The following is a 26,258-nucleotide window of genomic DNA, read 5'->3' as shown; positions in this document are numbered from 1 at the left end:
TAATTAACTCAGATTTCCTCGTCGCCCCATCATCCACAAAATTTATAAATCCTCTGCCTCCAGGGTTTCGATCTCAACATGATGGGAACCTCTGCGTGGAACGCTCCCACCCCCTCCGTGGAACTGGCCCAACCCCCCCTGCCCTGCTCCATTCTGCTGTGTTGGGAATAAATGTTACTGTTTTGATTTTTCTCTAAGACTATGATTGCTGCTCTGAGGGTACTTGGTATTTGGCTACAGAAAAGGCGAATGGGAGCCCCGTGAGAACGAATTCTGTTTTGGAATCGCGTATGCGTGCTGCATTGCTATTCTGAACGCTTACTTTCTTCTTTAGAAGATTAGAGTTTATATCTGTAAATTTACATTTCATGTCGTCTGATCTAACCAACTTGCTTTGTCTTCTGACTGTTGTAGTCCATTTCTTTTCAGGTGTCTAGAAGTCTTTGGTCTTTGTTCGGCTCCTCTGTTATGCTTGCTTGTGTTCTTTTTGGCTACGCAAGGTGGCTTGTCCTGTTCTTGGTTGCTCAGAAATATTTGTCGCCCAGTTGATTTAAAAGGCTTGCTTTGTTTCTGTACTTTTGTTTTTTTGTTTGAGGCTGCTCTAAAGAGCCTATTTGCTTAGCGGGTTTGCTTCTTTCAATGCTCCACAAGGCTTGCTTTTCAATCTATAGATATTTGGTCCTAAATAGAATTGTCTTAGTGCAAAATTATCAAAACTAGCACTGTACCAGAAAAGATTCAATCGCAATTAATTTACTACATTTCATAAAAAGTACAACACAACCCCGTCGTTTGAAAGCAGTAACTTTGATTTGGGTATTTTGTTGCCTTTGCTTTTTTATTTAACGAAGAAGTGCAGTGTATGAAGTGAGTCTTGTGCGCCTTCAAGAACAAGGGTTGGCTTGATGATTTTGTGACAGGCACCAAAAGTATGTAATAGTGCTTTGAAATTTGTGGGAAGTTCTGTTTGCATGCATGTCTTTCAAATGAGCAGGTTTTCCCAACCAAGTCGCTGTTGGGTATGTTTGTAAAAGATGGTCCAGTCAGTGATTGGCTGGTGCATGTGCTGTTTGTGGTGGTAGAGCAGATCCAAGCAACAATGGAGTTATCAAAAAATCAAATACATTATTATGCCGTAAGTATTATCTGTTAAATGTCACTGGAAAAAGTCTGTTTTCTGGTTTAAATGTCAGTAGCCTCGGCTGTCTAGTACCTTACTTGCAGCTGGAGGAGGCAGATCTTTTTCAGTTCAGGCTCCGACCATCTGGAATAAGCTACCGGAGGCGCTTCGCAGAGAACCTAATCTCCTCCTTTTTAGGAAGTCCCTGAAAACCTTACTTTTCAAAGACGCATTCCCATCTCAATAGTCGGCTACCAGATCAGACACCTCTATATTCTTTTCCTTCTTTGTTGCTGTACTTGTTCAGTAGCGCTTTGAGACCTGTAGGTGAGTTGGTGCGATACAAAACACAGTTACAAATTACAATTACAGCTCTATTTTTATACGTTTAATTGAGAATACATATTGTTTGATCATGTGTTGAATAGACCATTAACGCTGCAGATCTCAGTTATGGCACTGATTATGTGCTCCAGAGTTCGGCTTCCCAATCCCATGTATGAACAAAATCTTCCAAAATTAGGTCTTTTTACATAACTGCCTCTCCGTTTCCAGACCTTTTGAGAATCTACGTAAACTAACCCTGTCAAACTTAAGGGTAGACCTTCCCCTAGCCATAGATTCAAGCAAGCATCCAGCAACACAGATGCAGTGGGACTACTACAATATAATACATCGTAGAGTTTAGTTTAAATATCAGAAATTTGGCAGAGAACTTGGATTGTAATCTTGGAAACAACCCAATAGAGTAAACAAGTCCTTCATATTTTCATCCAACAAGTTGAAGTTTTTGGCTGACTCATCAAGTGCAGTAAATGGTGTTGTTTACTGTATTGTTCCTATCAATGCCTGCCACTTCTCAAACCCTACATGTGACCAGAATCACAAGTCCAAATTAATTTACAAGTAAATGCTGGTAACACTGAATACACTCCCACTTTTGCAAGTAATCATGCAAGCATCACCGTTTTTTAATCTTATTCCTCCCTGAATGAGGTTAAACGTTTTAGCCGGAGTTGTTCCCAACACTGAAAATGTGATGAATGGCAGGAAAGTTGAAGCAATATTAATTCTAGGCACCCCTGAAAAACTGAGTACCCCCCTCTAAGACCCTGCCATTCTTCATCCAATATTAAGAGAAGCATCTGATCATCTTTAAGATCTGTCATTAGGTTGAGTTGACAACGGCATTTAAAAAGGGGCATTTAAAAAGGGGCATTCCCGCTGTTGTAACATAAGTTACTTGCACTTCTCAAAGAAATAATCAGGACAGGCTGTGAGTGCAAAATGAAGTCAACCGGTTTAGCACCTCACTGGCTTTCTCTGTTGATTCTAGGTTTAAATTGAGTCCTTTCCAGCCTGTATATGGCCTACTGGATCCTAGTAGGGTGGGACCATCAAGAAACCAGTGTCTCATTGTATACCAAACAGTGCTCTCTTTAAAGTAGCACATGACGCAATGCACACTCGGGTGCCTGTCTGAAAATAAATACATTCTATATTTATCATGTCTGACTAATAGACATTTGCCAATCCTGTTTCTATATGAAACACTAACCTAGCAGGAAGCACCATGGATTTGAGCTCTTTTAAGTTGCTATACAAAACTGCGACACAAACCTGATATAGACATTGAAGGGACTTCATTGCTGAAGACACAACTAAAATAGATGATCCCGACAATCGGTCAGTTACCCCAAATCGCTGCATGTGGCAGCTGTGCACTGATGAGCGTATGGCATTTGCTCTCTGAAGACCCTCTGCCTAACCATCTGGGAGTGTCTATAGTCCTATGCATTTCTCGATCATCCAGAGCTAGCTATTCAGATTTACTGTGACTGATTCAAGGCCTCCTAGGGAAAGTATAGTGATCCAGCGTATTCCTCTTGATGCTCACTCTGACTGTAGAAATATTATCATGTTCTGGCACTTTTGCATTCTTGCAGCTCCCCAGAACTTGAAGTGGATGGAAGAAGTTATGTTTTTGTAGTTGCTGTTAAAAGAAAAAAAGTGTGTGTGTGTTACCCTAACAGAATATTTAATTCTAGTAACACGGTGTTTTCCTCCTTTTAAATAAACAAATGTTGAGTGATCTCCTTTGCCAAGTGATTCAATGCCACTTCAGTGATTGGTCCCACTGTATAATTCACAATTGTAAATGGTACCACCAGGGCGGATTCAACCAAAGATAGAATGGGAGTTCTTAAATTAAATCAAACTGGATAAGCAGGGATCCAGAAGAAAGATATATAGTTAAAAATACCTACAGGTATACCCAAAGGGTTTTTTATTCATAGGGTACCTAGGGTATGGATAAAAAGTTTGTTAGGTTTTTGTTTTATAGAAAATGATTGTTCAGTTAAACCTATATTCGAAAAGAATAGGGGAGGTGTAATTGAACAATCATTTTCAATAATTTAAGAACACCCATCCTATCTTTGATTGAGTCTGCCCTGGAGGTATAATCCTACCAGGGTGTAGCTAGCCGCTGATAAAGCATGTCACGATAAGTGAGTGAGGCCTCTAATCCAATATCTTTGAATATCCAAGAGGTTTGAGGAGGGACCCCAAAACATGTAGCGTAGCCAGTGGGTCAGTGACCACAGTGCAAGGAAGGTAATGGGCCAGCTGGCTGCGGTTTGTATTATGAAATGCAGCAATAAACAGGTTTCAGTTATGGAGCGCCTCTGGGCCTCGGTGCCACTACACCAATGGAAGCTAAGCCCATGTAAAAGACAGTTTATTAAATACAAACTCCTACAGGTATCCAGCACATTAGTCTCCAAAAAGACGTCAATCTCACTCTCTAGCCAGTGCTTGACCTTTCTGGACTAGTAGCCACTTACCAGCTGCTGGTAAATGTTGAAGCACGACCGTAGTGGCCTTTACCAGCGGTGAACTGATCTGCTCGATTAACTAGCTCCTTGCTGCTCAGGCTGCTGGACTTACTGGCAGCCTGTCCACTCTGCGGCTCAGTCAGTCTCGCTTGACTCAGTGGACGGGAGTCTTGGACAGTGCTGTACTGTCCATTGACCTGTCACCATCAGTCACACCCTGGTCAGCCATGTCTTCTAAAGGCAGAATCACGGCTCTCTTCACTCGGTACAAATGCATGTGGCCCCTGCCCCCCAACCCCCTTGGAGGGTAGGCGTTGTTTATCAACCAGCCCGACCACATCTGCCTAGGGCCCCTGGGGTCAGAGGTCACTTGTGCCATCCACACGCACTGACCTCCACAGAGCTGCACTGAGGGGGGTCACTTGTGTACCAAGCTGGGGCCACTCTAGTGATGGGAGTGACATTTTAAATGAAAGCTGCTGCTTGAGGGACAGAAAACACTCTACATGATCATAGTGGGGTGGTGCCCTGCCGGATGACAACCGGCATGGTGCCACGACCCCCTACATTCACATGAGTGTACTGCTGTGTTCTCCTGTGGATTAAGTGGGTTTGTTAACCACACGCTGGCAGATGTGTCTAGGCGCAGCTTCATTGAATCGTGAGCAGCTCTGTTCCAATAACTTGAGAAGTTGTCACTATGTAGCTTGTCCATGTCGATAAAGAGGCAACTGTGTATTCTAGACACTGACAACAGGCTTTCAGGCAGCCCAGCGAGCACACTCGCATTGCCAGCACGCTCGCTTTGCAGCGCCTCGTACAGCATGCATCGTTGTGCGGCGCTTTAATAAGTGACTAATGCTTATTAGTGCGGTGATGGGGACTTCACACTTAAATTTGTTAGCCTAACCCCTCGTGCATGGTACTTAGGAGGACTGACAGAGAGGAAGCAGGAATGAAAAAAACTACAAGACTGAGAATAAGAAACAGGGAGTGTAGGTTGGTGGAAGATAGATGCATGAGGTGGACTAAGACTGGTCATCCACGGCAGCCCTGGCAGTGTTGGTAGCAAGCTACCCCAAAAAATGTGGTTTGCTGTACCTTTTTGTTTCTGTTTGTGTGTTTATTTTACAAATTAAGTGGTGTTTTGGAGGTACTTCCCAGGCTTTGAGTAAAATAGTGGAAGATGGCTCAGCAGGCGAGTTTGGAAGAAGGTGAAGACTTACAATGATTCCCACAGTATTTGCCTCAAATACCCTAGAAAAGGCACAGGGGCCGCTGATTTTGCTGTTGGATGTCTGGAGTTGTGGCTCTTTCTGTGTAACTGTGTTGTGATGTTCTTTCCCACCCTATTCACAGCGCTATACTTTCCGGTCTGTAGAGCGCATTGTTTGCTTCATCCCTGGGTCTGAGATGTAGTAGAATTAAGTAGTTTCTTCTGTGCATGCTCTCCTTCCTGGTGAAGCCAGTCAGGAAGCTCACTAGTGGTTTTTTTTCTCCCTTGTAAGCTAAGTGTTAGTCTTTGTCAGTTTCCTGGAATTGTCTTTGGGTTAGTGTCTTGCTAAGAACACAGGGTGGATTTTTCCTGAATTGAATGAATTAGTCTAAGTGGCACACAAGGTGCTGATTAATAGCACACTTTCAGGCTAGCTGCATTGTATATAATTATTACCCCTGTAGATTAATTATATGGACATTTATCTTGTACAGAAAACCTAGAATTCTGGCATTGATTGGCTACTGTTGGAACAAGCTTGTCCGACGTTGGTAATCACCCCCCCCCCCCCCCCCTAGAAAATGTCTTACTCCGCCCTATCTCCCAGATGTATGGCTCCCTATTCATTTTACACATCAGCTTTTGACCTCCGCTTGTAATGACTTTATCATTTTTTCCCCTTTAGTGGACACGAACAGCCCTGCTGGTCACATAGGACTCTGGTTCTATCGATCTTTATATTGATCTCCTGGATACTGCCATGGGCCTCGCGTGCAAGCGTCGCAGGGTCCATAAATATCGCTCTTAAGTAGTTGGATGAGAATGTTCAGGTCTTTAAGACTATTTTTAGGGGTAAATCCAGAACACGTGTTATAAGCCTGTTGGCCAGGAAATGAGTTGTCGAGGTAATCGTCCCATATTAGTGAATCTAAGACTTCTCTCTAATTCCTATCGCACAGCCCTGACCTCGTTGCCTATTTGACACGTTTTTTATGGGGTTCCTAGTGCACCCATTTTTGATATATCCACATAAACACTACACGAAGGGACGTTTTGTAACTTTGTTCATCGGAATTGTATCTTTGTTTCAATTGCGTTTGAGCATTATAGCTAGTGTTATGTATGTCTCCAAATCTCAGTAAAAACAACATTCTGTATACTTATTTGGTTCGTCCCTGAACACCTGCGTTTTATTTATTTATTTACTTTATTAGAAGTGTTGTTTTTTGTTCTGCTCAGGCCCCCACATCAGAGAGCTAGCTCATTGACTTGGCATCAGCCGCCCCAGGCATGTTATGGTTTAGATTAGTGACGTCACTCCCGGCTGCTGTCAGTCTGCCAGGGACGTGAGGCGCAACATGTAAGTCCACAGAGAAGAACAAAGCACTACAATAAAACAAATGATTCCCAACACCTTGTTGCAAAGTGGGAAAACTCCACCTCTTTCACACATGGATCCTTCCATTCCAATAATTATTGTTAGAATTTGACCTAATTCCGATCACACGACTTGACATGGCAGACTCTCTGGATTCGCATACAAGGTACAAGAGGTCTCCCAGTTGTAATCATATTGCAGGACTTGTAAGCTCTGCAAAGAGCCCTGATTTCGACCTGCCAGCCCTCTATAAAAGATATCAAGAAAAAGCCCCTGATTTCGTTTTCTGATTTACTCGAAACCCCTCTTGTAGAAAGTTTCCCTGTTTTTGAATACCCTGCACATTGACACCTCTTTCTTCTATGTGAGTTTCAGATCTGACCAACATTAACAGGCCACCGCACATGTTTATCAACTACTCAGAACAGGTGATAGGTATAAGCGTTAAACTTCCAGACTCTGGGAAAACCTGTGCAAAACAACCCAATAAATCTGGAACTAGAATGTTATTCCCCATTCCAGGGAATTTAAGATGTAATCCCTGTTAAGTCAAGGGGGTGATAGCAGCCCGAAGTTCTGTCTAGCTGAGGAAACTCCCTAAATAGTTATCAGCGAACTCCAATCGGTGGCAAAGTGCTCCATAGACCTATCCCGCCTTGGAACTCTGAACATACCTCACTCTCTGCGACCCCACCTTCTGTACAGCAGTGCTTCAGATGCACCTTGCTGTAACTATAAACTGCACCGTTTCCCTCCGCAGTAGCGTTTTTTCTTTTTCTTCTGTCCTCTCTATCAACACTCTACATTATGTGGTATTTGCACTGCTTGGGAGTCCGCATCCCTCAAACCAGGCAGGAAAACAGTCGGTGGGATTAGAAAGGCCTTAATGGCTACTCTGACTTCCAATTAGTGATATTTATGTAAGGATCATCGCACTGAATCTGGTTGATCGGTTGCCTTTCTTTGACTATAGGGCAGTGAGAGGTGTTTTAATTATACTTTTTATTAGTGTTAAAGCTTTTAAAGATTACATACCTCACAGCACATCAGATTTGTTCTTCTACTGCAAGGTGATGCACACTGAAGTCCTTCATGACTACATACCTTGACCATTAGCAGAATTTAAGGCTTTACAAATGCTATCTGAGGTCAAGGCATACAGTGCTTAGGCTGCAAGGTAATATCACTCCAGGTCCCTGTGTGAAAAACGTCTTTCTTATGGTAGCACTATTATGTCTTTGCTTATCCCAGCTATTTTCCAAGCCTATTGCGACGATGAGTGAAGTATTCTTCATGGGGCGGGATAGGGATATTTAGAAAAAGGTAAGTAAATCTGTGCAGGACAACCATCCATATCTGTTTGATTTTCAACAGATTGTTCTGGAACAGTTGGGTCCAGCACAGAATAAGGCTCTGCTGCTGATCTAGATCGAACCTGTAACGGAGTACAGTAAAGCTGTGGCCTTGCTCACTGCGACGCCTGCTATCACACCAGCCTGAACTTCATATCTGCACCTGTTTCCCAGGGTTTTCTTGTCAGATGGAGTAATTCCCACTTTTTCTAGTCGATAAGTAATCCTGTGTTAGACACATTTGCAAAATCTCCAGAACTGGGGTCCAATCTCTTTCCCGGTGTCTTGCATAGACGGTGATGTAATATCCATAGGCGGCAGAACATACTGTAATTTTGGCCGGAGTGCCGGAGATTTCAAACTCTGCATTGGAACCTTTTGATTCCCTGAAAAATAAAGTGATTAGTTGGTTAAACATCCACAGGCCCCTGCCACCACATATTAGAAGTGAAATATTAATGGCTAGGCGGGTTCCTTGGGTGGGATACACAACTAAGAAAATCAAGGGCGATTGTATTTTGGTAACCTTTAGGGACTCGCAGATTGTTTCCCACATAACTAATTGGCTGGGCAACCCCGGGAACACCATCATTCAACTGTTACCATTGTCCTTCTACCCCCCAAGAAATTATAATCCGTACCCCAGGGTGAATGATGGTTGGACAAGGGTGGGATTTGCGATCGATGGTACAAGGTATAGGCCAGTACGGCACAATATGCCAATGCAGAGTAACTATATCCATCCTAATAGGTATAGCTGTCTTGAGCAGGTAGATTGACTGCCGTGTGTTAAATGTATTGGAGGTAGTGATGGCCTGGTGCCCATCGCACTGGAGTTGGGTACAATGGCGGACATAGTTGATACTAGAAATCCTCTCTCTCATCACTCTCCTAATGACCAGTTAAGTACATCAACTATAGAACCCCCCTCACATCCCCCTAATATTACCCCCAATCCCCATGTATTAAAAATTCTTTCCTGGAATATAGCGGGTCTATGTAATAAACTGGCTTGCCCCGATTGGGGGTCATACATAGACTCAAACGACATCTGCTTATTCCAGGAAACTTGGGCACGGGAGGACCAATATCGTTTAGGTTTTGCTTCATTTTCAATTGCTGCAAAATGGGCGGGGAAAGGTCGCCCTTCTGGGGGCCTAACGATTTGGGTAGCAACTCACTTGGGATGCAAAGTCAAAACTATTGATACAGCCTCAGATGACGTCCAGTGTGTAATTTTAGAGTGGCTGAATGGTTTCAGATTGGCCCTGGTTAACATTTACTCAAGGCCGGTGAGCGTTGCATCTGTGTCTGAAACCATTGAAGAACTATCCTCTTTCTTAACCAACATCCCAGAGGGTGCCACGTTTGTGGTGGGTGGTGATTTCAACTTCCAATTTGAACCACTGGACGGGCTGCTAGATGGTGCAAATCAGGAGGAGGATGATGCTTGGAAAATTCCAGAAGTTACACGTCCTCTAGCAAAAGCATGGACCCCTCTAGCTGTACAAATTACCTCACTGACTATGATCCATTCGATTAGGGCATGTAAGGGGAGCACAAAGTCTGATAATCCACCTGCCTTCACCTTTAATCAGGCGGGGAGGAGGGCACACCTTGACTATATCTTTGTGGAGTGCAGGGTTTGGAATAGAATATTAGACTTTAGGGTCACAGACAGGGGGAGAGTGATCATAACCCATTATTCTTAGATGTTAAAATTCCGGGTGCTGCCAAGGGCACTGAAATATCGCAAATTGCCATACCTAATGTCTACCCTGTCAAGCAATAGACGCAGGGTAAGATGGGATAAGCTGGCCAAAAACCCTAACGGGTTAGCTAAATTGTACACTCAGGTAATCCCAGTACTAGAGGATGTAGCCGCCCTTATTGAACATCACTCAGCGAACTATTCTCATGAAAAGATGCAAGAGCTTCACAATGTACTAAAAACTACCCTCACTGAAATTTTAAATCCTCTTGGTTCAAGTACTGGTGGGGCTCTAAGAAAACCATCCTGGTATAATAAGGCTTGTAGACAGGCGAAAAGTGAGCTGCTAGTAGCACTTAAGCAGGATAATAATAGGGACCTTGTAAAAGCCAGGAGGCAAGTTTATCGGAACCTTATATCCCATGCTAAGACCGAATGGGAGAGCGAGAGATGGGCAAATCTAATGTCGGCTCTTGCGGTTAAAGACGCACGTAAGTTCTGACAAATTGTGAGCACTGGCTCACTTGAGCCAGAGCAGGCAGTAGCTCCTAATATTGCAGTTGAGGTATGGGAAAAACACTTTGCTGGATTGTATAAGGAGGACTTGCCTAGTACGATTCTTCCCTTGCCAGATGTAGTAACAACTCCTGATTCTGATTTACAGGAGCTTAGGTTCACCCTAACTGAGGCCCGAGCGGCTATAGCTAAGCTCCCAGCGGATAAAGCTCCAGGGCTGGATAAGGTCCCGGGGGACCTTTATAAACAGGAACCGGAGATCTGGGCCCCATATCTCCTAATAATTTTTAATGCAGTTCTCGGGGTGAGGGGCCGAGTTGGTCCCTATCTTCAAGAAGGGGTCACCTCTCCTCCCAGCCAACTATAGGCCAATTAGCCTGATAGATGTATCTCAGAAACTCTTTACTAGGCTGATTCTGGATCGCATTTTAGACTGGGTTGAAGACTCAGAAATCAGCTTTTAGAAGGAATGTATCCACCACCGACCAGATTTTCAGGTTAAACCTGCTTTTCTGTAAAACGGTCAAAGTCCAGGGCGGTTTGCTTTACACTGTTTTCATTTACCTCCGTGCGGCCTTTGATTTGGTCCCACGGGGGAAGCTTTGGAGTGTATTGAGGGATTTAGGTATTCCATCTCCCCTTTTAGATATTTTAATACGTCTTCATTCACAGAATTTCGCACGGGTCAGGTCTGGGAAACAAGGCAATTTGTCATCTAGCTTCTCCGTTGGCATGGGGGTAAGGCAGGGTTGCGTTTTGGCACCAACCCCTTTTTGACTCTGTCAACGGAGTGATTACCCACCAGCATAAGGTCCCAAATAGAGATGCTCCAAGGCTCGCAGGTACAGGGATCTCCGCAATTATGTTCGCGGATGATACCCTGTTGTTGGCTAAGACCCCAATGGGTATTCAGCGAGTCTTGGATGCTTTTGTCTCATTTTGCTATGACCGGGGATTAGAAATAAACACTTCCAAAATGAAATTCATGATTTTTAATCCACTGAAAACATCCCGCTCTAATCCTGCTATAAGTGGTGTTCGTTTGGAGAGAGTGCAAACTTTCGAATATTTGGGACTAACTCTTAATGAGAATATGACTTGGGCACAACATCAGACCAAAACCCAATTAAAACTCTCGCAAAAAACAGGGGGGAATCCTCAAACTCCTAAAACAAACTATCTCAAAACCTATTTCTCCCCCACTTGAAATTTATAAAATGCAGGCACTGGGAGCTGTGACCTATGGGGGGGAACTGTGGGGCCACAGTTGCCATCAAGCAATCCTCACTACGGAAAATAGGTTTCTTAGGTAGTTGGTATCTCTGCCTCCCAGTACGCCCCTACTCCCCCTTAGGATGGACTTGGGACTTAGATCAATCAAGGAAGACCTGGGACTCAAGCCTCTTACTTTTTGGAGGCGTCTTTGGGTTACCCCTGAACTCGCCAGTTATAGGCGTGAGCTTTTAGAACTGTTAAAAGCTCCCAACGTCTGGAATCTTCCTGGCTGAAATATATCCGGCAGGAATTTGACAGGTTAGGTTGCTCCCCATTATGGTCTAATCCTGAAGAAGCGTGTAGGGGCATATCTCGAAGGGAGCTAGTTAGTCTGTATTACGATCAAAAATTGTTGGCCTGTTTATCAAATGCCCAAACTGGAACAATAACGAGATCATTCCTGGTTCTAAAAGATCATTATAAACTCGAGACTGCTTTTGACATCATCAGCCCTAATGGTCATAGGAATCTATACCTCCAGTGGAGATATGACTCCCTACCAATAAGAGCTCTGACCTCACGTTGGCACCCCAACGCCCCTAGGAACTGCCCTGCGTGTGGGGCTGAATTAGAGACAGCGTTACACACTATCTTCTTCTGTCCCTCCTACAAGGCTTCGAGGAAGAAGTGGATCATTCCATCTGCAAAAACATGGGCATTAGGGAGTGTTTTCACTCCTATCGAATATTAAAAACAGACGTATCACCAATAATTGTTTTTGCGGTCATGAAATTCCTGGCTGCCATGTGGAATACCAGAAGAAAGTATCTGGTAAATTGTGATGAAATCTAACTGTGCAACTGCTGAGGTGATAAATTGGGGGGAGGTGACCCGAGGTGTCTTCGGGTGATTGGCCTTTGATTTTAGACAAATGGTTTTATTGAATGAATTGTATGGTTTCTGTACCTTTGTATTTTTTTAACAATTGTAATGTTTTATGATGAATTTTATTGTGCACACTTTTATGACATTTTTCTTGTCGAAATGAATATGCATACTGATTATCAAGAACCCTATATGGAGTAAACAGTGTGCCATCGTTTGTTTCAAAAGGAGGCAAGCTAGGGGTTCAATAATAAGTGCAAACAAAAGAAAGAGGGGAAGGGGGGCACCCCTGCCTAGTGCCCCTAATAGGAGTATTGGTATCACACAGCCCCCTACACTCCCCTCATTGATACAGATCAGTACCATTGGTGCCTTTTATATAGAAGGGAGATAGCTGACACACAGGACACCTTCTCAAGCCCATGCTTTGCAGTACCAGGAAGACTGGCCACTCCTGCGAATCAGTGCCTTCTCTGCATCCAATAAAACTGCAGTTGCAGGCAACTGAGTTTATCAGATGCAGCATCGTCCTCCATTGGCGTAGGTTGTAAACCGTGAACAACCCTGTCTCCAGGAAGAACGGAAGTCCCTTTGTTTCCGTATTATTGTGATTAGAACATCATGTCTTGTAGGTGCACATTGATCCTCCATCATTGCCCCTTATACACGCTGCAGATGCAGCACTGGAATATCTACATAACTCTTATGTAACTATGCCCTCAGACTATCAGTTCCAGATACTTTCCCCTACACCTGTATTTTAGTTGCCTTAATCTCCTATATTGTAATGAGGCTACCACTACATGAGCCACTTATTGTTCTCGGTCTATGCCTTTGCTATTGAAGTTTGGTATCTTGATGTTGTGTCTGGAGTTTAACTGTCACCTGCAATATTTAATGCAAAATAGTTTTGCATGAACTTCTCTAATGTGTGTCTGTAACTACCATATCTTCTCATTTTTTTTTTAACCCTGCCCTTGTTCAAGAGTCTTTTCTCCCTTGTCTCTGAGACGGACATCCTGCCAGGATGTTCTCCTTCCCTAGATCTCCCACCCGCCACATTTTGACCCAGAAATTTAGCTTTCCTTGTCACAGCGGTTTGAAGGACGTCGATTTTGTGTTTATTATTTTTTTTTCCCTGCCTAAGTGTTACCCAGGCTGCCCTTTCACCACTACTTTCAGGCGGTTTGTAAAGTGGGGCAATATCTAGTTCAAGTGTGTGCAATTGTACCCTCAATGAGCACTCCATCCTCCTCTGATACAGTCCATGGATCCCACACTATGGCGAAAGAATGACATTTTCTCCTGGATGGAGGCCTCGTCAGGCAGGCTATCTCCCTTGAACTGCCACATACATTGGATCTGTTGTGGACTAGGGAGGTTTCTGGCGGCCATGAGGGTAGAAGTGATCTGAGAAGGTTTGTGGTAAAGTATTTATATTGTCTTACCTATTGATCAGACATCCTAACATCGGTATAAGATCTAGCCTATATACTAGACGGAATTATGTGGATAGTGTACCTGATCGGCATGGAGTAGCCTCTGCGAATCAACCACCTTGTGTTGCTCTGTTAGTTTTAGAATTGGCTCGGCATACACCTTTCGTGGACCTGTCGATAGGCATTTAATATAGTATTGAAGTCCTCAACCCATACCCACTATGAGTACAGGAATCCTTCACATACAACCAACACTTCCTTATGAAAACCAGGGAGGTCAATATTCGCGGAAAATATTCCAATCTGAATCCTGTTGAGAAAAGATATGCTGCTGTGTCCTGTTACATACTGGCCCTTCAAGTCCGTAAGCACCTTTTAACAAGCTGAAATTCAGGCTGTTGTGTCTCAGGAGTATACCTCTGGCATGGAACGTATAGGAAGGAAAGTATCCAAAGCCAGCATGGCCTTTGTTCAGTTGCTGTTTCCTGCAGCATTGCAGTGCTCCCCTCCTGTCTCTTCAAATATGCCCAGAACTTCTTGGCTGTAATTAGATGATTTAGACTAGGGACACTCCCTGTCAGGAACTTGAGTGTTAGGCCCTGATTTCAACATTTCTCTGACATTCATTTTAATGAAGGTTGTGCGATCAGTTCTTGATCTTCAAATTCTCCTAAAAAATCTTTAATTTATACATTTCATATACTTTTCTGCTAAACTGTCTGCTGTAAGATTTAAAGACTGGTGTGGCAGAGTGATTGGGTAGGGATATGCCTTGTCACTGTGAAGTTTGAGCGAGACCAGATATCTACTAGATCTGGCAGGGGGTTGAGGAGACATGGCAAATCTCTCCACCTAAGGAGATTTACCGAGGTAGTGAAGCACCTTATTTTTAGGTCTGACATTAGCCAAGACCATTTTAGTATTACTGAAATTATGTGTCTCTCCTCTATAAATGGTTGTCATCTGGAAAACAAAATATGCTTATCTGACATTATGAAATAATTTTTGAATTATAAAGACTTTCTTTCCTGGCTACAGATCAGAGCAACAATCTACTGTCTATGAATTAATTTATGTAACTATGGGAAGATCGTAGTGGATGTATAAAGACAAAACAAAACCTAAGCCAACTAATGAATTTTTTTCAGTTGACTACGGGTAGCGATCTAGTAGTTTTTATAAAATAGGAGAAAGGGACTATGCTGTTATAAAGTGAAAATGTCTGCCATTTTTTGCACTCCCTAACGCATTAAGTTTTGTAACTTGCAATAAACTATGACCGCAAGTTTTGTGGTGCCTTCTCCTTTGCACCATCCGATGTAGACTAAGGGAGGATGGATACATATATATTTATATTATTTTATTTATTTTTCTCCCTCCCTTTCACAAGGAGTACGTCCACACACCAGTTTGTTCCCTTCAGTGGTGAGTACTACCTCGGCAATGTGTGCTTTTTGAACACCCCGCCCCCTCATCTGCTTTTAGCCATGTTTTCATATTGGCAATGGACTTGTTGTGGAAGCCACAATAAAATGTTCCAAAAACCATGACCAGATAAGTTCAGTATTGACGAAGCCAAAAGACTGACTTCCAGTGCCAGGCCTATTGGCTTTGCTAATGCTTGTTGTACATGGAATGAAACTTCAAACATGGGTTTTGCGCTTGTGTCTTTGGCTCTTTGTTTCTGGCATTTTCTCTCACCTCTGGCCACCTTTTTTCACCGTAAGATCGTCGACATACACAACAGCTTTGGCGCTCAGAACACGTACCCCACCACCGAACCTACACCCCCCACCACCACCATGTGCGCCTGGACAGCACGGAAGATACCACCCACACGATGAACACCATCCACTTGGGCTCCCCAGCCGATCCCTGCCCACACCACATCTTCAACAAAGCCGACTCCATCATCGCACCCAAACTTCGGGACACCATCAACAACTCCTTCATATCCGCCACCTTCCCGGAGAGCTGGAAGCACGCAGAGATCAGCGCCCTCCTGAAGAAACCCACCGCAGACCCCTCAGACCTCAAGAACTTCCGCCCCATCTTGCTCCTCCCCTTCCCTGCAAAAGTCATCGAGAAAACCGTCAACAAACAGCTGACAGCCTTCCTGGAGATGAACTGCTCCCTCGACCCATCGCAGTCCGGATTCCGAGCGAACCACAGCACTGAGAACGCCCTCATCGCGGCCACCGACGACATCCGGAACCTGCTGGACAACGGAGAAACCGCCGCCCTCATCCTGCTCGACCTTGCGGCAGCGTTCGACACGGTCTGCCACCGCACCCTGACAACCCGCCTCCGCCACGCCAAGGAAAGGCCCTGGAATGGATCACCTCCTTCCTCTCCGACAGAACCCAAAGAGTCCGTCTCCCGCCCTTCCTCACAGAAGCCACCAAGATCATCTGCGGCGTACCTCCAGGCTCCTCGCTCAGCCCCACCCTCTTCAACGTCTACATGAGCCCCCTCGCAGCATCGCACGCTAGCACAACCTCAACATAATCTCCTACGCCGACGATACCCAACTGATCCTCTCCCCAACGACCCCACCTCTGCCAGAGCCAGCGTCCAGGACGGAATGAAAGGCATTGCAGACTAGATGAAGCTCAGCCGCCTGAAACTGAACTCCGACAAGACGGAAGTCCTCATCCTCGGCCCATCCATCTCCGCCTGGGATGACTCCTGGTGGCCCCCTGCTCTGGGCCCCCCACCCAAGCCCACGGACCACGCACGCAACTGGGCTTCATCCTTGACTCCTCCCTCATGATGGCCAAGCAAGTTAACGCCGTTACCTCCTCCTGCTTAAACACTCTCCGCATGCTCCGTAAGATCTTCCGCTGGATCCCCACTGGAACCAGGAAAACGGTCACCCAGGCCCTCGTCACCAGCCATCTACGGGAACGCCCTCTACGCTGGTACCACTGCCAAACTACAGAAAAGACTCCAGCGCATCCAGAACGCCTCAGCACGACTCGTCTTGGACATCCCCCGACACAACAACACCTCCGCCCACCTGAGGGACCTGCACTGGCTCCCCGTCAGCAAAAGGATCACGTTCAGACTCCTCACCCACGCACACAAGGCTCTCCACGACTTGGGCCCCGAATACCTCAACAACCGCCTCACGTTCTACACGCCAGCCTCGCCCTCGCCACTGTCCCACGGATCCGCAGAACCACCACTGGAGGAAGATCCTTCACCTACCTGGCGGCCAAGACCTGGAACACCATCCCCACCCACCTACGACTCACCAAGGACCATCTCTCCTTCAGGAAGCAACTCAAGACCTGGCTTTTCGAGCAGTAGCAACCCCCCCCCCCCCCCCCTCCCCTCCCCGGCGCATTGAGACCCTAGCGGGTGACTAATGCGCTTTACAAATACTTTTGATTGATTTTCAGAACATTTGTAATATGAATTCAAAGTTGCTTTCCATATCCTGTCTGTTTGCTATTATGAAGTCCCACCCCGCTATTATTGAACAGTAATGAGACAAGATTTTAATGTGAGGAAATTAGAAGCACTGAATTTGACTCAGAAAAAAAAATGGACTGCTTATTCCGGGTAATCCTCAGCAGGTCACCGCTTGACACACAGGTCTTTGGTGTCTAGCTGCTGGCCTCCAAATACCCCTTTACTTTCACAATATTTCTCTTCACCTCACATATGGCCCATGCTATGTTTATGATGGAGATGTGGGCTTCTGACATGATTACAGTATTGCAAATGAAACTGCAATGTTGACGTGTTTAAAAGTTATTTATTTTTCTTCTACATGTTCAATCTTGTCATTTGCACCCTTGCGTTCATTACTGTCTCCTCGACCTCCTATCGCTCAGTCAATTTTAGGTGATACTGTCCTTCAGATGCCACTGAGATCTCTCATAGGACATCACCTCCCATTGCATTGTGTATTGTTCCTTGGAGGTTTGTACTATGATTGCGAGATGTCACTCACTGGCACTGTCCCAACAAGCCACTCTTCGAGGGTCTCTTCAACAGGATTCTTTTTCTCCTTCTACCTCCACCCTTCTTGGGTTCGTTCTGTTCAATGTGCTGGTGCTCAGCCAGTGGTCTTGTTCTACAAATGTGTATCTGTAAAGTGCACTATCACTCGTGAGGGTATCCTGTAGCTCAGGAGAAGAGGAGGCTCTGATGTGGTGTGGGAAGTCGTCACATGACCCGCCCCCCCACCCCATTGCAATCAAACTAAGGTTATTGTTATTCATACTGCTCCGTTTAAGGCCCTCCCAATATTTTGTTTTCAAGATCTGATGAACTTACTTGGTTATTTACCCTACCAGGTCCCCTTTGGGACGAGACTGTATCCTAGTTGTTTGATGGAGCGCTTCATACCCAGACCAGTTGCAGAATGAAGCCTAATGTAATGGCAGACGAGGAGTCCAAACACAGTTAGTAGCCAAACATAGCGACACACATCAGATATGTGAAAGACCCAGAAGTTTGTAGAATAGGTGCGCAGGTGACAAAAGGCCTTTCACTAGCTCAGATAGGGGTGGGGGTAGTAAGTGCTTTATAATTGTGGAAATGCAATATGGTTTCATATAACTAACACTGTGGAAGTGCCAACCACTTTCAAGTCTTGTTCAATTTCTAGCTCGCTTCTCTTTTGTGCATCTGACCGCTGTGTTTGGAAAATTTACACGTGGCTGTCTTTTGGCGTGCCTTATCTCGTGTATTTTCCCCTCCTAGTTCGTTAAACTATCTGAGAAAGCATACTAATCTTTGATTTCGCAATCCAACCACAAGCCTGCTTTTGATCCTCGTGGTATTAAAGCTTGTGAGAGATATATATATATTTGAGCAAGGGACCCACGTCTGGGAATACCCTGCCAACAAGGAGATGATGGACGGGTACTGTGCATTGCTGGGACAGGGAGAGATGTATGCATTGGACTACGAATAGGCTTAACCTCCTAAGTTTTAGTCTAACAATTACAAAGTTATTAGTAAATCAAAACTGTTTGACCCTACCCACCCCTTAACTTGCCTCCACCTCCATTCGATCTGCATGGAACCTGAACTACCCGCTCGGAGTGTAAATTGATAACTGCCTTAGACCTTTGATGCAGGTTCCTCAATTTGCGCTAAAGTTATAAGCTGTTGAACATTTTATAGCTTGCCACTTGATGGATTGACACACAACTCGACATAAACCAAATCGTCAACACTTCTGCCTAATTATGTTCATATGTGGTATTCAATGACAATATTATTATAATCAAATGAATACTTTTTTGTTCAGGTGAATCTGTGTAAACTTTAAATACAAAACAAAGGGTAAACGTTTTAAGTCTCTACCAGATTTTGTCCACAGTTTCGAATTGCACCAAAGTTATTAGAAAATAAAATCTATTTTTAACCTGTCCACCATGCGTTTGATTCCTTGGTTACACACACCTATTCCAGCCAGCTGTTTAAACCTCTCAGCTTTCTGAGGTTTATAAAATCGATCCCATTAACATGACCACATTAAACATTCATTACTTTGCACCAGGTGACCCTTCACAGCGAACTTGCACTGTTCAGATACCCCTATTCATTCGGTTTACCTTTATTTTAATACATATGATTCAAAAGTGTTGTGAGACAATTTGTGTTTATATTTGGAGCGAATCCTCTGAAATTACCACCCTTTTAGGTGAATACTGACACATCACTGATTCTTGCCTGCTAGCTTTTAAGATGTGATCCTGACATCTGACTATTGTCAGCACAATAGCGATGTCAGTAGTCTGTGCCCATCGTTTTGACGTAAATAATTAATTTACTCTCTTAATTTCTATGCAGGTAAGTACTTAATCAATAATAACTCAAATCGGATGAAAAAAGACAGAGTCCGTGGTGTTAGAGTTCTAAGGGGTTTTATTCCTTAAAAAGGAATGGTCATGGCCAAGATATCATGTTCTGACCACCACACAGGGTGTCAGAAGGGATAGAGCGCTACATTTTATTAACAGTACATAGCTTATATACTTATTTCATTCCATAAGTAACAGTGCAAGAGGCGTAACAGCTGAGAGAAGACAAGATAACAATATACACGTGGTACATGTGCGTAATCAAGGGGCGTGAACTAGAGGTGTGTTCTGGAAACGTCACTGATAGGTGTCACAAAGGGGTGGCACTAACAGAAAATGTGGCAATGTCAGCAGAAATCGGAAGCTTGGATGCGTGCGCAGCTGGATGACGTGTAATTGGAGGGGTGCAGGGGACTTGACATTTACACTGACGGAAAGAGACAGAAGTCTGACATGTCAGATCAACTTGTACTTCTATCATATCTGATATCTGATGTTTAGGAACTAAGCTATCTGGGCAGAAAGGTCTCTAGAGCAGAAGCTATTCTATACTTGCTGTGAGTGCGTGTATAAGCGCCTGAGTGTCTGTATGAGAGGCGTGGGGGCATGGGGCCTTCCATGGACGCATGGCAACAGAAGCTATGAATTACTTGCATAGAGACAGGTCGGCCCTTTAGCCCTGCAGCTGAGGAAGGATGTTTACTGAAGCTAGCAAGCTGGAATGTATTTTCGGGGAGGGAAACAGATAACTCGAAGGTTATAGTCAATCTTGGCAGGCAGCGGCTGAGCTGAGCACGGAGGGCCGCGCTAGAAGTAAGTCAGAGTTCACGGGTACGGGGGCTGCCTGGGCAGAGATTTCTCGGAGTCAGAAGCCAGAAAAGAGGCTCGGTGGCAGAGATTCAAAGCCTACTTCAGCCAGGGCTGAAAAACGTAGGAGTACACTACAAAAAGACGTTGGCATAGCATACTTAGGAACGGACCATTCAACCCATTCATGGTGGGTCTGAAAGAGGACATGTTAACGTTGGACGCAAATGTATTTGCGTCTTCATAGCTGACACAGGAGGGAAGTTACATGCACTTTAACTCGTACATGGAGTCGGTGGGGTACTCGCTAGGGAACACAACTTGACCATAAAATTTATATTACCTCATTCCCTCCTTGTTCCCTACGGACCCTTCATGATATATCGATCCTCATAAATCGATCGGTTTGTTCTTGTAACATTATATGTTCATCTTTCTTTCTTTGACTGTTTGAAAGACAACTGGAATGTTCAATGCACGATGTGGCACATAGTCCACAAATCGCTGGCCCGCACTGTAGGCACAGGCAGCAGCTGAATACTATAACAAGGCCAATGCCTAGGAATGATAAGATCTTCCATCCCCAAGCTGTTAACGTAGTCCAGAACCAACCGGACCAAGTCCAGGTGCCTGGATTCTGATGTATCTGATTTGCAATTTTATGCAGACGGGTAATAGCTTGATAGACAGATGGTGCGTTTTGTGGGATGAAAACACAGCAACTTGACCCGATGACCTTACAGGCTCCACCTCTATCTGCCAAGATGACGTCAATTACGAGACGATTTTGAAGGACAACGACCCGTATAGCAGATTGCTCCTCTGTTAAGTTACCTAAGGCGGAGGCAGTTTCATGTACTACTGCTTCAAGTGTTCTGGTTAATCTGCGTATTAATTTACTGTTTTGGACAGGTCCTAGAAAGAAAAAGAATCCTTTATTGAAATCAGTGTACTGTTCCCATGCCGTTTCTGTGTAGTCGACAAGTGGAATATCTCTTTTGGGTCTATTCTGCACTAGATTCGTATTTCTATGGTAATCTGGGGGAGCTAGAAAAACAGGTGGCAGAAGGAATGCAATATAACGGGTACCATCCCAATCTGGAGGCAAACGTATGTATGCGGTATGACCACAAACAAAATAAGAGTGACTGGTAGCTTTAAAGGACGATTTACCATGGTCACTGAACTCGACCACAGTAGTGCATTTACTATGACCTACGTGTACTGAACCTTTCTTGCTAACACATAGTTCACCTGTGACTGGTAATACTAACATATGGGGCAAAACTGGAGCGGCTTCGGATTCAACAGTAAGGATCATAAGGCTAATTGTGTAATTACCTAATCCATATACTTCATTTTCTAGATCAGTTCCTATTCGAGTGGGAAGTCCCTCTTTATCAGGATAACAGACGTTGAGCAGGACTAAGTTCAAGTTTCCCCAAACCCAGCCCCCATCGACAACAGCAATATCAGGATCTAAGGAATTAATTATTTTAAACCATGCCCCACAGGAGCCATTGTGAGTGAACGGGTACGGAAAGAGGGGCAGAGCTCCCTTGTAATTCTGGTAGGGAGGGAGTCGGCCACATATCCAGCAGTCTGTAGCATTATTTGTCTGATGGGAGTGGTGTAACATACTAATGAATGTATTGTTGCGCAGCGCAAGTCTGTAAGAGAGTTCATGTGCAGGAAGTTCACTAAAAGTGTGTTCAGCAGAGACATTGTAAGCAGATTGTTCACGCCTGAAAATAGGCCAATATATAGGTAGCAGAATGCTGGCAATAATAATTAGAATACTTAGAAAAAACATTATTAACAACGTCACTATACAGTGACTACGCAGTGATTTGCAGTATGTACGTTTCTTTGCTTCTCTCTCTCTCTCTCTATCTCGATCTAGGGGATACATGTCAGAAACTATTTAACCGATTCACCTAGGGGAGGACTTAAACAATTAAACTGTCTGACTTGCTAGATCGGAGTTTCATTCGATATAGTTCTTGGGGAGTCTTTTCTCGTTCGGTAACGGTAAAGTCTTTTTCCTCAACACAGTCTTTGGTGGGGGTGGACGAGTCAGAGTCCTGTTTTAGTCCGTTTTTTAGTTCATTACAAAGTTTGATGTGACTCGTATGGACCCACCCCTTTCTCCCCTCTATCTTCACGGCGGTCCTGGTTGTAAGGAGGACGGTCTTCGGGGACTTCCAACGGGGTTCCAGCGGACTTTTCCGGTCGAAATTCCGGACGAGTACCAGGTCCCCAGGACGGACCTCATGCGCCTTTACATCGGTGTTGTCAGGGAAGGCTGCGGCAACCTGTGAACGACATGATTGGAGTGCAGACATCAAGGAGGCAAGGTAATCTGTCAACATATTGCAATCAACATCAGTTATTTTCTTCGGAATGGGCGTCCCCCACATATTCGGTGGTCTGCCAAAGACCACTTCGTACGGGGATAGCCCTGATCTTGAATGGGCGACCATTCTCATGTAGAATAGTGCCACGGGCAGGGCGACTATCCAGTCGACCCCTTTTTCCTGACAGATCTTGGCAAGGCGTATTTTTAGTGTCTGATTATGCCTTTCTACAAGGCCTGCTGCTTCGGGATGTCGGACACAGTGGAACCTCCACTGATATCCTAGCAAAAGGGAAACCTGTTTCATCAACTCGGACGAGAACGGCTGTCCGTTATCTGAATACACGACACGGGGCAAACCGTACCGTGGGAAGAATTCACGAACCAACTGTCTGGCAGTGGTCGGAGCAGTGTAGTCTGGGACTGGGTATGCTTCGGTCCAGCGGGACAGAGCACAAACAATTACAAGAACATATTTAAAACCTCGACAACTGTTCATCTGGATATAATCCATCTGGAGGACTTCAAAAGGGTGATCGGGAGGATGAAATCCTCCTTGCTCTACAGGGACGCTTTTACCTGGATTGAACTGACAACAGATCATGCAAGTACGCACTTTCTGTTTTGCTGCTGCTCGTAAGTGTTTGTTGTACCAGAGATTCTGTAAACTGTCTAACATCGCCTTCTCTCCTAGATGTGCCGGGCTATGTGCTGTATTTATCATGACTTGAACCATTGAGTCAGGGAGAAACCATATAGATTTTCCCTTCGTCACCCAACCTTGATCTGTCTGAATCCCTCCTAGTTCAGTCCATTTCTTTATTTCATCTGGAGTAGCATGTGTCTGAATGTCAATTACGTCTAGGGCGGGATCTCTAACTGTCATACACTTTGTCGGTACTATTGTCTTTGTCACATCAGTAATCTGAGTGTGAGTCAGTGCTGTATGTTTCGCTGTCTGGTCTGCCAGGTCGTTACCCTGGGAAACAGAATCTGTAACTTTAGTATGTGCCTTACATTTCATGACTGATATGCCCGAGGGCAAATGTATTGCTTCTAACAGTGCTTGAATGAGGGGACCATGCTGAATCTTGGCCCCATGAGAGGTCAGGAAACCTCGTTCTTGCCAGAGGACTCCGAAGTCGTGTACAACTCCGAAGGCATAACGGGAATCAGTGTATATGTTAACATTTCTGTTCTTGGCTAGAATACAAGCTCGGGTCAGAGCGATGAGCTCTGCTGCTTGAGCAGACAGTGTGTCAATACGATGTGTTTCTTTAACTTCAGTTTCAGTGGTCACGGCATACGCGGCCACTAATTCTCCTGTACTTGTTCTCATGCATGAACCGTCCACATAAAGTGTCAGGTCTGGATTTGTCAATGGAACATCTGTTAAGTCTCGTCTAGGCTTTGTTACTGCATTAATGATTTCTATACAATCATGTGGGGTTGGATCTGTCATAACTGTTGGTAATAGTGTTGCGGGGTTCAGGATACTGCAGCGTCTGATTTCTATGTGTGGCTGGAATAGTGTTAATTCATAACCTGTCAGTCGTGCTATAGTCAAGTGTTGAGTCTGGGTTCTGTTTAACAAAACCTCTACAGAATGTGGTACTTGAACTGTTAACTGATGACCTAAAACAATTGAATCACTTTGTCTTATTGCTAACGCTGTTGCTGCTACTGACTTTAAGCACGCAGGGAGTGCTTGGGCTACTGAATCCAATGTACTAGAAAAATAAGCACAAGGCTTATGTGAACCTGCTTGATCTTGAGTGAGGACAGACAACGCTGTACCGTCACGTTCTGTAACAAAAAGTGTAAACGGTTTGCTGTAACATGGTGTCGCTAAAACTGGTGCTTGACATAAGGCTTTCTTTAAGTCTTCAAAAGCTTGTGTGTGTTCTTGAGTCCAAGGGAGGGCAGTCGAAGTCGCTGCCTCCTGCGTCGTTAACTGGATGAGTGGCTTGGCTAGAAATGCATACTGGGGAATCCATTGTCTGCAGTACGAGGTGAGGCCTATGAAGGCCCGCACTTCCTTTTGTGTCTGGGGTTGTGGCATATTTGCAATTAGCTGAATGCGATCGGGAGTGAGCTGTCTCCCCACTTTGGACAGCAAGTGACCCAAGTACACAACTTGCTGAACACAGAATTGTAGCTTCGAAGGAGACACCTTGTGTCCCTTGTCGGCCAGGAAATGTAGAACTGTCAGTGATGCTTTTTCACATTCGGGCTCACTTCGTGCGGTGATCAGCAGATCATCGACGTATTGCAGTAAAGCGGTGTTAACTGGCATTTGAATACAATCTAGTTGTCTTTTCAGTGCTTGACTATAGATGCTGGGGCTTTCTGTGAATCCTTGAGGTGCGCGCGAAAATTTGAAACTGCGTCCATTTAAACTGAATCCGAAGAGATATTGGCTCTCTGGATCAATAGGCACGCTGAAGAAGGCGTTCTTGAGATCAATTACAGTAAAGAACGTTGCTTCTGAATCAATAGCAGTCAATAGAGAGGAGATATCGGGGACCACAGGATACTGTGGAATAATGCATTTATTCAATTCTCGAAGATCAATCACCAGCCGATATACTGGCGGTGCATTGGGATCGGTACGTTTAAGAATCGGAATGATGGGTGAATTACAGATATTGGAGTCGGTCTCGACGACCACTCCTTGAGCAATGAGCTCTTCAATGATTTTCAGTAAAGCCACTACAGCATCGGGTGGTAACTTATATTGTCTGATTCTGGGTAATACAACACCTGCCTTGAGTGTAACACGGTATGGTGTAATGTGCATACATCCTACATCAGTTGGGCCTTTTGCCCACAAGTAATCAGGTACATTTTTCAATCTGACATCAAACTCACGCAGAACATAATGACCCTTGAAATCCCGCAGAAAGAGTCTAACTCCCTCCGGGGAACAGCAGATTATAGCTCCTAGAGCCTTCAGTGTTTTAATTCCTAACAGATTTTCTGGACATGATTTCGTGAGTAACAGGTCTGTAACGCGTGATAATGGACCCACAGCCAGGGGGACTGGTTCGGATACTTCATTTACAATAGGCTGTCCTGAAAAACCCAGGGAAACATTCTGTGAGCCTGAGAGGGGTGCCCCTGGAACTTCATCATGACTTATTGTAGTGCGACTTGCCCCTGTGTCAATTAAAAACTTTCTGTCTTTTCCCAATACTTGACTGTGTACATAAGGACCTTCTTGATCTACAGGAATCTCAATAAGAGGCAAGCCACCTTCCCTCTCTAGGCTGTTTCATGTATATCGGGAATATTCGGGGTAAGCAGACTGGGCATACTGGTACATCTGCTGTGAAACTTGCTGAGTTGCGGCAATGGGCTGTGGCTGTGGTACTGCTACGGTCTGTGCTGGAGTCGAGGAAGCATGCATAGGCTGTGTATTCTGTGTAGACTGATGCTGGTTATGGTCTTGTCTAGGCGGATGCGGTCTTTCTTTAGTTTTACCTGTCGCTATGTTATGTTTCAGAACTGGGCATTCATGTACGTAGTGACCTGGCTGTTTGCAATAATTGCATGTCCCTTTAACGGGAGCTGCAGTGTGACTTGTCTGGGTCGTACCCTT

The 26,258-nt window shown here is 44.7% G+C and overlaps 1 protein-coding gene across 2 annotated transcripts in view; it reads left to right on the top strand.

The window, feature by feature from the left end:
• Positions 1-26,258, top strand: part of LLGL1 (LLGL scribble cell polarity complex component 1) — a 542,661-nt gene that overhangs the window by 1,165 nt on the left and 515,238 nt on the right. The gene's annotated exons all lie outside the window — the stretch shown is intronic.

This window comes from Lissotriton vulgaris, chromosome 10 (genome assembly GCF_964263255.1).
Source record: "Lissotriton vulgaris chromosome 10, aLisVul1.2, whole genome shotgun sequence".
Lineage (NCBI taxonomy): Eukaryota > Metazoa > Chordata > Amphibia > Caudata > Salamandridae > Lissotriton > Lissotriton vulgaris.
Note: the sequence above shows the minus strand (reverse complement) of the source record. Positions and strands in the feature narration are given on the sequence as shown.